Raw genomic sequence first — 16,402 nt, forward strand, 5'->3', positions numbered from 1 at the left:
TCTAGAAATTTTACTACCTATGGTCTTGGCTTGATGGCATATGGTTAAATTTAATATCCTAACTTGATGAAATGAATTGATAGAAAATGTTATTGTGTTCATAATCTTTGAAATATGATGTTGCATCTATCTACTGCTTTGAGTCTAACCTTTGATGAAAGATTGATGTCATGATGTTGATATCCATATGATTATGATCTAACATATTTGTTGTTGCATGACTCTAGTAGAGATAAGTTGCTTACATGAAAGAAGATGAATGATGTAGATCCCCAATCAGAGGGAGAATCTCTTCTCAAAATTCTCACCTTTATTACTATTTGCTGCTGAAGTATGATTTATGTGCATCTAACAATATTGATATGTAGCAGAGTTTTAGATCTAAAGTCTGTACAGTAATTAGGGTTTCTGCTTCAGACACAGTCATAGATCTAGGAGATCTCATCCCTGGATGCACGCATGATAAGGCCCAGACAACGTTCAAGTAGTTAAAGTTGCTCTCAACTTAACCTGAAGGGAACGACTAGAGGTTTGACTATCGTTGACCATCATATAAAGCTTTTTGAAGATGTTTGAACTCTGAATCATGATGTCCCTTACATATTCTGCCACTGTTAACTAATTTCTGAAGTTATAGAGTTAAATTGTTGATCATATAATGAAGTATTCTGCATGAAATCAAATGGTCACAGGGAAGATGTCATTACCATATATGTATTATAGATAACAACAAGATCTTCTAGCAAGAAAATCTTGAATATTTTCCATAACGCAAACATGCAAATATGTCACTATGTTTGTGCTACAAGAGGTTGACATGATTTGGCATTACTGATATATATGAAAAGTGTTTTGACATGATGCTTGACAATAACTTTGAATTGATGATTGAGATGTGCTTTGACTATATATCTCTTTACAATAGTAATTTGGACTTGCCCTGATGTCTTCTGATATGATTTGACAATTGTTGATTTGCCGTGATATCAAGGCTATGTGGGCATGATGACTTATGTGGGTATTCGGATATTGGCCTTCTTGTTCTTAGCACAATGATTGAAAGAATGATAGTTGAGATCATGAATGACTTATGATTACGAGAATGACTTGATGAAGCCTCAGACTTATATTGCATAATCAAATTCAAACTTGATATGAGCTCCACCTTTCTCTTGGTTTAAAGTATTAATATTATGATAATGATGACTTTGATTATGGTTGTAATCTGGCTTCTAAATTGTGATGAGATGACTTTACTGATATAATGATACAACATTGATTTATGACAATTATTTGATGAAGTCAAGGTGATGAGTTCTAAAGTACACCTTTAATATTGATTATAGTTTTGATCTTATATCCTGATGATATACCTGTGACATGTGATGAGTTTATGATGATCTAAATAAGAGGGAGATTACTTCTAAAGCCCAAAATGATGTATCATGGCATGATGAATTGATGTATGGAATTTGGGAAAGAAATTCCATATTGCACAACTATTGAAAGATGTTTTTGTAAATTCTTGATACACTAATGTAAAGTTCAAATATGTTGTTGAACTTGGCATAGCATATGACAGTTGATTGAAGTACTTTTGATCCCATTTTTGAACTACCATCTGTATATGATGTGCATAGAACCTAAATAAATTCATGATTGAGCTACCACCAAGCATGCTTTGAAATGTCTACATGAGGTATTATATTTTGAGAATGAGATATTTCTCCTATGGTATGTGTCTGCATAGATGTGTTTTTGATATTTGAGATTATTGTTGATAAGCACATTTGGATGCTGCTTTAATATGAGATCTACCATGATATCTTAGATGAGAAGTCTATAGCATGATTGAGGTTGATCACGATGTTTCTAGCATGGCTAGTTGCGAGGTAGGATACAGAAACTCCTCAGAGAGTTGTTTGAGCATGATATGGATATGACATGGTTACATTTGGGAGTGAGATACTCTCACATATTGAGATAGTGTATCTATTCGAAACAAGCTCAAGCTTGTGGTTGGCATCTCCTTGAGAGGGAGGATGATTATGGTGTCCTTTTGTGATTTATGTGATTATATATGATCTGACATGATTTGTTGTTTTGTATGAATATGAAATAACTGCTATTGAGACAAGCAGATTACAGATATTCTCATAAAGGAATTACCGAAGAGAAATTTCTTGGTTTTAGAGAGCATCCCCTCCGGATGAGGGGAATTGTTGATCAAGGACACTGAGCCAAATCTTCCTACCCTGTTTAAGCTCCTAGGGTGAGGAATCGAGATGGAGGGCTCCTGGGGTTGAGGGAACTCTACAAAATAGGGCATTACCCTATCTGTCTCTGGACAATAAGGAGTTACCCCTATCTGTTAACCATAGGATTAGAGTTGTAGCTCACCTTATCTTGGTCTTTGAAGAGTATACCCCAATTGGCATCATACCCACAAGTCAGGATTCTTGGGAGTATCGCTCCTTGTCTGGCTAACGAGTTGAGAGTGTACTTAGGGGTGTACAACCCAAGGCGATTATGATGCAGGTGTTCTACCACATGACTATTCTGGGTCATCGATGGGAAGATCAGTAGGAAATAGGATGGGTTGAGATGACTCGATATGATTCTAGGTTGAGGGTATAACTCCTCAATGGAATTCTAGGGTCGAGCGTTTACTCCCCTATATGATGAGGTATCCTATTTCTCGGTATGGGTGGAAGCTATTGCTCCTCGATGTGATTCTAGGTTGAGATGTTCTCCTTGATGATATGCTCTTCGATGAAAACGTTCTAGATAGCAATCTGCCGACAAATATTCCATATAGAAGCTTGATGGATAGAGGGTGGTAGCTTGAGCTCCCCTCCAGCAAGATATTATTCTTCTTATAGATCCGAGAATCTTTTGCATACGAGCAGGAACAATTAAGAGATAAGAAGGAATAAGAAAAGGATAGATCGAGATGTACAATGATGATTTTTGATGGACATGGCATGATGACTACATGGCAAATATGATCCATGATGGCATATTATTCGATGGACAAATATTGGCAGGTGGAATTCTCCCTAGATACCAAGATTATGCCTGCATTAAATTCCTCTTTTCAAGAGGACCAAAATCGACCTATAGATTACCTAATTTGGATAAACAAAAATTAAGCTCTGAATTATTTTATTCATTCATACATTATGGAATGGGTTGACCTAACCACATGGGTAACTACTTGAGTCAATCTTAACCTCGAATTAACCCTCAGGAAAGCCTATAAGAGGAAGGGACCTCAAGTTCATTTCAGCACATCATCATATTTCTATTCTTCTACTTTGTCTTGGCTCGCACAGGTACATTGAAAGGAGTTCGCACAGGGTCCGAAATCACAAGTGAAAGGTTCGCTCTGGGTTTGGGTTTTTTGGATCATGATCGTTGGCACAGATCAGGACATTTTCATACCTGGTCATAGGCACATAGTGGGCAAGGGAGCGAATCCAGCTCTCTGGTCGCTCAAAGATAGTTTAGTGAGAGCTACTCTAGGTTCAAAGGTAGATGGGAAGTTTACGGTCCCCGATCACTCACATAGAGTAGTCCTGAGAGCGACCATGACGTCTTGGTCACTCGCACAACTAGAGTAAGGGAGTGACTCTGGGTTTCAACTGTATTATGCCACAATCAAACACATGAAGGCTTCCTAAGAGTGACTCTGTAGTCACTGTCACTCGCATATAGTATCTAAGAGAGTGACCCGAGAGTTTCGGTCACACATAGACAATTTTGATGAGGGAGACCAGAATTCAGATCTCAAGTTTGACATCTTGGCTTCATTTGACTTCAGTGATCTGGTAGATCTTGGTTTATCTTTACTTTTATATAGATCTGTAGATATTATTTGTTAGTTTCCGATGCAAACATATGTAATGGGCTCATTGACAATGACAACAATGCTTAGTAGTGTTCGACACAGTGACAACAATATACAACAATTGACATCAGTTTATGGCAACACATTACAACCATCAGTATGAGCATTCTGATTCCTAGCATGATTAGATCTGTTTAATGAATATCATTATTTTTTTGCTGCATAGATAAAGTTATGGATCATTGTACTCTCTTTTGTTGCATCATTTGATGGTGATCTACGAAGAAGAATATTTGCAAGGGATTTCCCATAGTAGGTTTTTCCTTGGCCTTGGACCAATCCTAGTGTCTCTTTGTGTGTGCATGCTTTATTCTATAGTTCCTTTTATATTCTGATGCATTGATGATGGTGGTGATGTTGTTTCTTTCTATATAATTGCATATGCTGATGTATAATGGTGTATATCTATATAATGTAATGATGATATGGGGTGAACTTAATGTATTAATAATGAAATGAAACTATCATAGCAAAGAACAATGTTGCCCTATGAAAAATTAACATGAGTAAGATACACAACAAATGTAACAAAACACAATGATAAATGTGAGAGCAATACATAACAATGAATATACTTCAAAAACAAACTAGGACATATTATATAAAACAAAGTGTTACCACATGCATTTGAAAGATAATGTATAGTAAAGATGTAAGGAAAACATGGCTAGGTTTGTGGGCTCTCAAAAGCAATTACGCCGCTTGCATTAGCTACCTAAACTAGACACAAAGGATGTAGAGGCATTATTGAGGTTCATAATTGAAAATATTCTTACTGTCATTTTCCCACTTTTGACCCTTTTAGACCCCCACTTTTGTCCTCATACAACCCTCTTTTATGCATAATTAAGAAAAATCATGTTAACTAGGGATTTTAAGATAAGTGTTTATCTAATGTTGATTATCTATGGCTTTTGAATACATTTAAAGGGATCAATATTTATAAGGATACTAATGAGTGTTTGAGTAGGTCCTGTAACCCTTTGTGTTCCTACAATGATGCTCCATGATGCATATGAATGCATGCCTCCTAAATTTGAATGTACACATGGGTTCCCGCGGAGTCAACTTCAAGATACACCACCTATAGAATTGGTTCTTTAGCTCACTTTGAGTGCCAAATTGGCTTGCCACTTCAACAATAAACCATAATGAGATGTGGTCGACATTAGGGGTGACTCACTCAAATTTCTTTAGCATGTATGCAACCACTCAACCCTAGTTTGACACTTTGTTACACCCTCATTCCAGATTTGCATTGAGGTCATAGGATCTCTTGGATTTTACTTAGAATGGGCTTTCAATTATGGGAGATAATGATGTACTCTATTTTAGTATAAAAAAAAGCTTCATCTCTTTGTCTTTTTAGCAAGCAGTGGTAATAGAGATGTTATGAAACCAACTCACAAAAGGATAGAAAGGATAGATCAATGACTTAGAAATCAACCTCTTCGAGGGGGAAACCTCCTTTACATTACACAAATAAATAATTGTTGGATGCTACAAATGATTAAACCTCCTTTCTATATATAGGAGTCTAAGGGGTCACAATATAATCAAATCTGACATAACAATAATAATATAAGGGCACAAAAATAACAATAATGGGCTTCTATGGGGCACACAAATAACACTATGGGGACAATAGGGACACAATAATAACAATAAGGGCTACAATGACAATAATAATGGGGGAATCACTAGTATTATAGGGACCTAACATGCCCCTCTCCTTCAAAAAAGTGTTTTCCTCAATGCTTGAGTAGTTCTGGATGCTTCTGTATAAAATTATCATCCTCCCATGTGGAATCTTTAGCGGGTAAGTTCTTCCACTTGGTGAGATACTCCGAAATTGATTGATTTCGTAGTTGTCAAGTTCTTATTTCTGTGACTGCTTCAGGTTCTAATATGATTTTCACTTCCTTATCAAGTTTGGAAATATTGTTTGAACTGGGAGCTTGTCACCTAAAACCTTCTTTAAACATGAAACATGGAAAACTGGGTGTGTTGGGTAGCAAAAGCCCCTCAGAACGAGTATGGGGTGCAAAGCCCAGAATTTTGGGTAATATTAGGGTAAAAGACTCTGCAGAAAGCGCAGAGCGCGAGCTATAGGAGGTTGAGTCAAAGGGTAGTCTGCCCGAAAATATTGTAAAGAAATAGTAATAGAGTCTGCCCATGGTGGGATTGTGGGCCAAGGGAAAGTATAAATAGATTGAGGCTCTATGAGGGAAAGGCAGTTCAGTTTTTGGTTTTTAGTCCTAACATGTAATGGGTAAATAGTTGGAGAGCAGTTGTAAGTCTGAGTCGAAGGAGTAGGTTAGAAGGTAGAGGCTCTGCAGCTGTGTGCGTGGACCCATGCAACTGAGTGCGCAGGGTGGATCTAGATGTATTGTTGAAGATTGATAATAAAGATAAGTTTCTTCTAAATTCTGTGTTGATTGCGACTTTACTCTTTTATGAAAAATGAACTATTATGATTTCTACATTTGCTACGGTTGAATACATGTGAACTAGGTTAATTTTAATGCGCAAAGTAACCAAAAGTAATAAATGTCTGCTTAAAGACTGTGTTAACTAGATCAAACCGGTAATAAGTGATTCAATCTGTAATAAGCACGATAAGGGTATTCCAATCTGTGTGGATCTGGTGTAGCGCGAGGTTGCAGAACAACGCGCGAGCCCCAAACCACATCCAAGACATCCCCAAGGTGCAGAAACCTCATTTCAACACCCTCCCCTGCTACCTCGGGTGAGACTTCAGTCCGCGCTTCGCGGGCTGTTGCTGAAAGGGCTGTTAGTTGCGGGATTTGTCTGGCTAAATAATTCTTCCGAACCTGGGTCAAGCCCAAATAAGCCAACAGGGTGCACTCAGGAAGCTGTAGGAAGCTCCAATTTGTATGCCATAGTAACAATATTTTGCAACACCTTGTATGGACCATAATACTTTGGTGATAATTTACTATCCTTCTTAGCTTGCTTGAGGGACATTTATTTATATGGTTTTAGTCGTAGGAATACTCAGTCACCTACATCAAAACTTCTTTTGCTGCGATGTTGATCTTCTTGTTGTTTCATTTTATTCTGCGCCAAAGTGAGGTTATCCTTTAAGAGTTGGGGAACTTGTTGTTGATGCTCGATGTGATATTCCACTACTTGAACCTTAGAATTTTCTCTTAAATATGATGTGATGGATGGTGGATGATATGCATAAAGTGCCATAAATGGGGTAATTTTTGGTGCAGTATGGACGGAAGTGTTATACCAACATTCGGCCAAAGGCAACCATTTGACCCATTGTGTCTGTTTATAAAAGAAAAAACAACAAATATATCCTTCCAAACATTTGTTTACTATCTCAGTTTTCCCATCAAATTGAGGATGATAAGACTAGCTATGAGCTAATTGAGTACCAAGACAAGAAAATAATTCTGTCCAAAAAATTCCAGTGAAAATGGGATCTCTGTTGCTTATAATAATCTTTGGGTTTCCATGTAGCTTTTGAATTATTTCCATAAATGTAGTAGAAACTGTATGGGCTTTAAATGGATGAGATAATGCACAAAAGTGTGCATAATTGGTAAGCCTGTCAACTACCACCATGATGACACTCTTTCCTTCGGACTTGGGTAAACGTATGATAAAATCTTTTGAAACCTCCTCCCAACGTTGACTTGGAATGGATAAAGGTTGTAATATACATGGGGTCTTAATTATTTCAACTTTATTTTGTTGGCCAACCAAACATTCCGCCACAAACTTTTGAATATTTGATTTAAGGCCATCCAAAAAAAATTCCTTCTTAACCCTGTGGTAAGTTTTTAAAAATCCTGAGTGCCCTCCTAAGGGAGAAGTGTGCAATTCCATAAGAATTTTTTGTTTGAGTTGGGAATTATTACATAGGTATAAGCGATCTTTTTACCATAACGAATCATTTTTCCAGCTAAATGTATCAATTGTACCGAGATCTTGTTGTAAATTTTGAATGAGTGCCCACACTTCTTCGTATTCTTCTATTCATCCCTTGCTTCGTTTATCCAATCTAGTTGGATAATAGAAATGGCACAAAGCATTGCTTCCACATCCTCATCCTTTATTGAGAGTGCATCTGCCACAACATTTTGCTTCCCTTTTTTGTAGATGATTTCAAAGTCATAACCCAACATCTTTGTGACCCATTTTCACTGCTCTTATGAAGATAATCTTTGTTCTAAAAAGTATTTAAGACTATCACGATCTGTTTTTACCTTGAAGTGTCTTCCCATTAGGTAGGGTCACCATTTCTTAAGTGCATGTAGTATTGCCAACATTTCCTTCTCATAAATAGATTTGTGTAAAACATTTCCTTTGATTGGACAACTTTCGAAAGCAATGGGTCTTTCTTATTGCATTAAAACAACACCAATTCCATTTCCTGAGGCATCACATTCCACAATAAATGTTTTTGCGAAGTGAGGTGTAGCTAAGACCGGTGCTTGGCACATTGTCTCTTTAATATGTTCAAAGGACTTTGTTGCTTTTGGAGTCCATGAAAATGCATCTTTCTTCAATAATGTTGTTAGAGGTGCCGCTATTCTCCCATAATTCTTAACAAACTTGCGATAATACCTTGTCAACCTGAGAAATCCTCTAAGATGCTTTATGGATGTGGAGATTTTCCATTCCTTAAAGGCTTTATTTTTTCTAGGGTCTACCTTAACAGCTTCGTGAGATACAATATGACCCAGATATTCCACCTCTTGTACTCCAAAGAAACATTTGGAGATTTTTGCATATAATCGTTTCTCCTCCAATAGTTTGAGCACCATGACAACATGTTGAACATGATCCTTCCATGACTTGTTGTAGATTAGTATATCATCAAAAAATACTAACACAAATTTTCTAAGGAAGGGTTTGAAAATGGAATTCATCAAACCTTGAAATGTAGAAGGTGCATTGGTAAGGCCAAATGACATGACTAAAAATTCATAATGACCCTCATGAGTTCTAAATACTGTTTTCGGAATTTCTTCAATCTTCATTCTGATTTGATGATATCCTGAATGAAGATCCAACTTGGTGAAGTAAATTGATCCATGCAATTCATCCAATAATTCATCAATGACAGAAATGGGAAATTTATCTTTAATAGTGAGCTTGTTGAGATCCCTATAATCTGAACACATGCGCCATGATCCATCCTTCTTGTGCACCGATACTACTAAAGCAGAGAAAGAACTTTGAATAGGTTGAATTATACCAGCCTCTAGCATTTCTGCAACCATACGTTCAATTTAACTCTTTTGGGCATAGGGATATCTGTAAGGCCTAATGTTTGGAGGAACACTTCCTGGAATCAAATGAATAGTATGATCATGATCACGAATTGGTGGGAGGCCTTTGGGAGTCTCAAATACCTTGGATTGATTGTCTAAGACTTTTTGGAGATCTAGAGAAATATATGATTTCGATGTGGGAACCTCTAGCGAACATAATTGTACAATTACGCCTCGTTGTTCTTTCTTTAGAATATTTGTCATTCCATTAGAGCTGATTATCTTTCCCAGTTTCCCTGCGATACCCCTTAATTCAAATTCCTTTCCTTCCGAACAAAATTTCATGAAAGGTTCTTGAAAATTAAAAACTATTGTACCCAAGAATTGTAGCCATTGGACTCCTAGTACAACATCAACACCACCCATTGGAATGGAAAGCATTGGGCTATTCAATACATATTCTCCCATGGATAGCTTGATATTATGGCGCTTTCCAGAGAAATTTATGGTTCCTCCACTTGCAACCTTCACTTGATACTCTGGTGCTAGATATAGGAAGCAATTTAATTCCTTGGTTATCTTACAATTAATAAAATTATGGGTACTGCCCAAATCAATCAACACTATTACCCTTTTCTTCTTGGTATGTCATTCTATCTTGATAGTTTGAGGAGTGGTAATTCTAGCTAATGAATTACAAGATATGGTTATATTCATTTATTCTTTCTCTAAGTTTTGTTCCTAGTGTATATCCTCTTCTTTTGGTGTTTCTTGTTCCTTTTATTCCTTCTCTTCACAATCTATATAAAATAATTTCTTCTCAGCAGACTTATGACCTTTAGTGTATTTGCTATCACAACTGTATCAAATCCCCTTTTCTCCTTTTTGCTCCAATTGTTGTGGTGTCAACCTTGTAGGTTGTTGAAGGCTAGGGGCAACAACACTTCCATATTTATAGTTGCGAGTGTAGCCTTCCTGGTTTCCATAATTTTGCTTTCCATTTTTCTTGCCAACCTGAATGCCTTCTCCAATGAATCAGGTTCCCAAAGGCAAACCTCATTTTGGATGTTATCCTTTAAAGTCCCTATGAACACATCAATCCTATGCTCATCTGGAATATCTTTTACCCTTATATTCAATTTTTGAAAGTCCTCAATGTGCTCCATCATTGAACCCTTTTGTTTGAGATTTATCAATTAGCTAAAAAAGGTGTTTCTTTTTGTATCCTCGTAATGTGTTATCATTGCTTCCATAAAAATTTCCCAAGTGACCATTTGCTACGAGAGCAAAGCCATCGATACCATACAAATTGATTTGGTTCCAAATATAAAGTTGCAATGCGTACCTTTTGTGTGTTTTGCACATTACGGAGATCAAAATATTGCTCCATTTGTAGTATCCATGTTACAGGATCCTTGCCATCAAACTTCCTCATATTGATCTTTGGAACATCGTGGGTCTTCAATCCAACGTTAGAGTCTATGAAATCATGATTAACATTTCTTTTGTTCTCATCATGAGTTTCCTTTACTACTCTTTCACCATTAGTAAACATTTCTTGTAGCAAATTTGTCAAATCTGTCTTCAAATCTTCCATTTTGTCTTCCATCTTAGCTTCCACGTCATTCATCTTAGCTTCCACGCCTTTCTTTAAGCCATCCATCTAAGCTTCCATGTCATTCATCTTTGCTTCCATGCCTGTATTTAAACCACCCATCTTATCTTCCACGCCATCCATATTAGCTTCCATGCCATCCATATTAGCTTCCATGCCATCCATATTAGCTTCCATGCTTTTCTTTAAACCATCCATCTTAGCTTATATTACTTTTTGTGAGAGTGAATTTTGTTGCACTTGGTATCATAATTTTGATATATCATGTTGCATTTATTTCTCTTCATGCTAGAGTTTTTAGGTTTCTTACTAGGTATTTCCATTTTCTTTCTTAGGGGCATCAATTAATGATAATTATGCTTCACTATGCCCTTTGAATTCCTTCAAACTAATTTTTCAAACCAAATTATGCAAAATTAAAAAAAAAAAAAAAGTACACACCTTTTTTCACTCTGTAGGAGCTTGATATTGAATCTGATGTATCTCTGAAATTTCGGATATCCAAGCTCTGAAATTCAGAACTATGGTAGCCATTTGAGTCCTCTTTCTAACGCCACTAGTCGGATCAAAATTGGATTCTCCAATAGAGAGTTATGCCCAATCTCCCAAGATGACCTGATTATACACTTTTTCAGTAGAGCGAACTTGTACGGAGTTCCACGTGTCACAGTTTCAACCTTTGGACCTAAAAAAGATGTAAAGAATACTACATTCCATCATCTTTCTATAAATTCTTATGTAATTGAAATCTGATACACAGAGAGAAAATCATGATGATTTGCCCAAGGTCACCTATTTGGGATGTAATTCGGGAGCCTTCCAAAATTCTGAATCCCTTAGATCATACCTTCGAAAATATAGTGATTAAAGATCTAAAATTTGGACCCAAGGATCATTACGATTTTGGCTCAAATGAGTTTTTTTTAGCTTCTGAAACCTTGCCGAAAAACAGTTATAGTGAAAATTCCATGATTACCTGTTTGGAGCAGCGAAACCCTAGAATCCAAAGCTCTGATACCAAATGTAATGAAACCAGATCAGAAAAAGATAGAAAAGATAGATCAACGACTTAGAAATTAGCCTCTTCGAGGGGGAAATCTCCTTCACATTACACAAATGAATAATTCTTGGATGATGCAAATGACTAAACCTCCTTTCTATATATAGGAATCTAAGGGGTCACAATATAATCAAAGTCAACATAACAATAATAATATAAGGGCACAAAATTAACAATAGTGGGCTTCTATGGGGTGCACTAATAACAATATGGGGAAAATAGGGGCACAATAGTAACAATAAGGGCTACAATGACAATAGTAATGGGGGAATCACTAGTATTATAAGGACCTAACAAGAGACATGCTCTTATTTTTGTGACTATAATACAACCCCACCTTGTGACCACTGGGGTCGCTCTTGCGTATTTATCCTTATGTAATATGTGGATATTTTTTAACGGAAATAAAGTTTCTAATGTTCAAGCTTTGTGTTTCATGTTAGATGTTGGTCTAAGTTAAATTCATTTTAAGGCAATGTTGCTGGTTAGAAAGGGCCCGCCAACCCAATTCATTGGCTCATTGTGGTAGTGCAATTGTGATGTGAAATATGGTGTGTTGTAACATTTTTTAAATATACTTTGTTTCATTACCTGAGTTGTTCCATTTCCATAAGAAGATCTATTGTTTAACATTTAATGCACGAGTTTGATCTTTGGTAATAGTTTTGCGTTGCAGTATATGTGTGGATTGACCATATGATGATCATATTTCATTTATAGAGAATATATCTAACCCGCATTATTGGTGTTTTATATGTATAATATAGATAAATCCTTAACCATTATTAAATTTAAGATATTGATTGGCAAATCTGACTTGTGATACATTGAAAATATAGATTAGATGCATGGATTGCTTAAGTAATGGTCGACGATTTAGATTATAGACATATATATGAGTTAAATTGGTTTTATTTCATAAATATAGCATAGATATTTCACTCATTGCAACCACACTCAACATATTGTTTGATAACCTATTTTATAATATATTGAATGCATAGATTCATTGTGTAATGGTTGCAACAAATTTCTAAAGCCTAGATATCGTTGGTAGCATTTGCATTTGGGACACAATACAAAGTAATTATCTATTCTCTGAAATATTGAATTAGTGAGGATTTTCTATGCTTACATTTGTCTTGTAACATACAAATCTTATCCCTAGTGCTTGTATTTTCATGTGAATGAAACACATATTTATTTGACAACTAACACATTTAACATGTGATATTTCCCTATCTTGCATTTCAACTAATTGATGACACACGATATGATTTGATGCCCTTCACAGTCTTTTACTTGTGAATCTAGATTTGATCTATTTGACAAGCTACACAACTGTGTTATGGGTTTTTCTTTATGAGTTTGGTATTGGCAGTGCTGCACATAGTTGATGGTTTTGAATCCTTTTGATGCCTTGATTCCTTTTCCTTTGTTCTATGTTATTTTAACTTGCAGTAGATCAATCGTTGGAGGATTCTATTTGAGATTTTCAACCTTTTGTGACCGTAGGAACACACTCTTCCTCTGAGTGTGAAATACTACAACCCTTAAGGGAAGGACCCCACAACAAGAACCCAGTGGTCCCAATAACTTAGGGTTTTCTATCATATCAATATATTAATCATTTTGTCATTGAAGGATCCTAATTGTAAGTAGCTCTTCATATCTATTTGGTGGTAAGTGATTAGTGAGTGAGTTGTGCCTTGTAACATTTCTACAATAAGTATCCAATGAATGTGACCCTTTTTAGAGGGTGTTTTCAATTTTGATTGTTATTTAATACAGAGGTGAGACTTGTTGAAGGAAAGATCTAGAGACAACCTGTAGGAACTTGATTGACCTTACAAAAGCAAGTGTTTCTAATTATTTTTCCCAGAGACCAAATCTCTAATATGTGATGGAGTCCTTATTTTAGTAGTTGAATAGAAGCACTGCGAGTGTCGATATATGCACACATACTGTGTAATTCCTCTAAGTATATGCTCTCATATTGAAATATTTATGTTCCAAATTTATCGTCAATAAATTCACCCAAAATTTTGGTGCAATTTCTGAAGATGCACTCGAGATATAAGAACATTGGTGGTTTTATTTTGTTCATAAATTCCCCAAAATTTAAGACTTGGAGGAATGGGAAGGTAATATAGGAGGTAAGAACCTCAGTGACCACTTTGGTGAGTCCCACAAGCTCTTATCGTCCTGGTAAAAGCATGTTTCTATATTTATATTTTGCCAGTGATTTTTTGAGCTAACAAAGTGAAAAGATAACTTCTTGATGACAATATCTTAATTGCACAAGGAGCTTGTGAGTGTGGTTTGACTTCTAGTTTTTTATTTGAATTTCCTTTCCTTTTTTTCTAAGATGTATGAGTAGAGGTAAGCATAAATATAAAGGTAGAGGTAGGAAATATACTTTTAAACACCCCCTTCCAACACTAAATCATTGACGGGTGGATATTCTAAGGAGTGGACAAACAAAACCTTGGTAAGTAGCTCAAAGGACTAGGTAAACACAAAAATGGATTTCACAGAGGAATCCACTTTAATTGGGGGATTAGAACCAAAGATAGAATCAAAGGCTGGTCATCACCCTAATCAAGAGATCGAATTACCCCTATATACCGAGTTCAACTTGTTTGGAGGTGAAAAGATGGAATAAGGATAAGGATAAGTATTCGTACAAGGACTGGAGGTAGAGGAGGAGGTATCCTTTGGATTCCCTATTGTGGATGCTAATGTAATGTTCTAGATGAAGAATATTACCCCTTCAATACTACCACACTTTTATGATGAGAGAAATGAATATTATGAAAATTTTCTTTTCGAGTTTGATATCTTATGTAGGAGTTATGACTATTTTATGAATGCCCAAAAACTTAAGTTGTTCCCTGCTACTCTCAAGGATGGAGCCTTGCACTGGTTCATGGGACTAGGGAGGAACACTATTACAAGTTGGGATGGAATGTGTAGAACTTTTATTAAAAAATATCAAGAGTATTGCAAAGCTATATCTTTGAGTGAGGAAATTTTGAAAATTACACAAAAAGAGGACAGAAGCCTTGAAGACTATCTTGAGTAGTTCTTATATAATCTCTAGTGATCTAAACAACAAAATGTTTAATCAAGATACCATTGGGACTATTTTCGTAAGTGGTGTTGCAGATGAGTGTATAAATGTATTAAACTTGATGGGATTTGGAGATATTTCACAGTTTCCTTTTGACAAGATTTGTGACCTATGCAAGAAGTACTCTCGCAACTAGGAAAAAATTGATAGAAGTATTAGGGATACCCTCCCTCAAACCACCAAATGTGAAATGAGTGGTGTAACTAAGCATGATTTGGGGATTTTACTAGAAAAATTTAAAAATGATATGCTTGAAAATATCAATATGCAATTAGATACATTACAATTTAAGAAAAATCAAGGAGAAGAATGAGTAACACTCTATTTTTTGTCCTAAGTGAAAGAAGAAACACCCTTTGCAAGAATTCCCCTTCGATGCTATTGACATATGTGTTATTTGTGCAGGTGAACATGCAACATAAATATTCCCACCTTTACCTAGCCTTAAAGTAATTTATCAATGAGAGAACCATGTAGCAACGCAATTAAATATAATGACACATAAGAAACTATTGATGGTGCAGGAAATCTATCAACCAAGGGGGTCTCCCTGATATGAAGTACCAATTAGACCTCACACTATTTGGCGTAGGAGCCCCAACTATAAATACAACAAATCACTGTTATCCTTAGGAATTTTTCTTGGTTATAATCATCAACATAAGAGTTTATACAAACAATGTTTGTAACAAGCAAGTTGACACTGTGAGTCATACGATTTCATTGTATACGAGGTACTTTCATGGAAGGGAAAAGAAAGAGTGCACCTCTAGATGAAAAGTAATAGTACCATCCTAAAAGAGACACACAAGAGCATTAAAATAATCTTTAGTTAACTTGCAAATTAGTTCACAAGATAACAATGATAATAAAAGTAAGTAACAACACACATTCAATAAGATTCATATGAAAGCTAATGAAATATTTCATTTTATTTAGTATGTGTTATACTAAACATATACCAAAAACAATGAAAGAATAGTCTTATAATAATTCATGACATATGCATGAAAGTGCACCAACTCAAAGAGCTTAATATATGAAGTGAAATTCCAAAGATATACAATTATAATGTTGCCACACTAGCCCCAATAGTGGAACATTAACTCACCACTTGCTCCTCCAAAGAAAGATATTATCTCCTATGCCAAGCTAGAGAAGCCAAGGTGAAAAGTTTAAAATCCCAATAGTTCCTTCTCTTGAGATATGAGGGTGTATTTATAATAAATGAGGTGACTCTCCATGTCCCATGTGACTCTTGACCTCCCTCATGACCCTTGAGCTTCGACAATAACTTTTTTAATTCCTGCATGATCTTTGAACTTCTAATGGATCTATAACTTTCTAATGACTTTTCACATTCCACGTGGGACCCTTGGTCTTCCACACACTTTACATTTTCTCATTTTGAAAATACAATAATTACATT

Source organism: Pinus tabuliformis, chromosome X, assembly GCF_031772625.1.
Source record: "Pinus tabuliformis cultivar Carrire ecotype Pingquan chromosome X, CPIR1, whole genome shotgun sequence".
Taxonomy (NCBI): Eukaryota; Viridiplantae; Streptophyta; class Pinopsida; order Pinales; family Pinaceae; genus Pinus; species Pinus tabuliformis.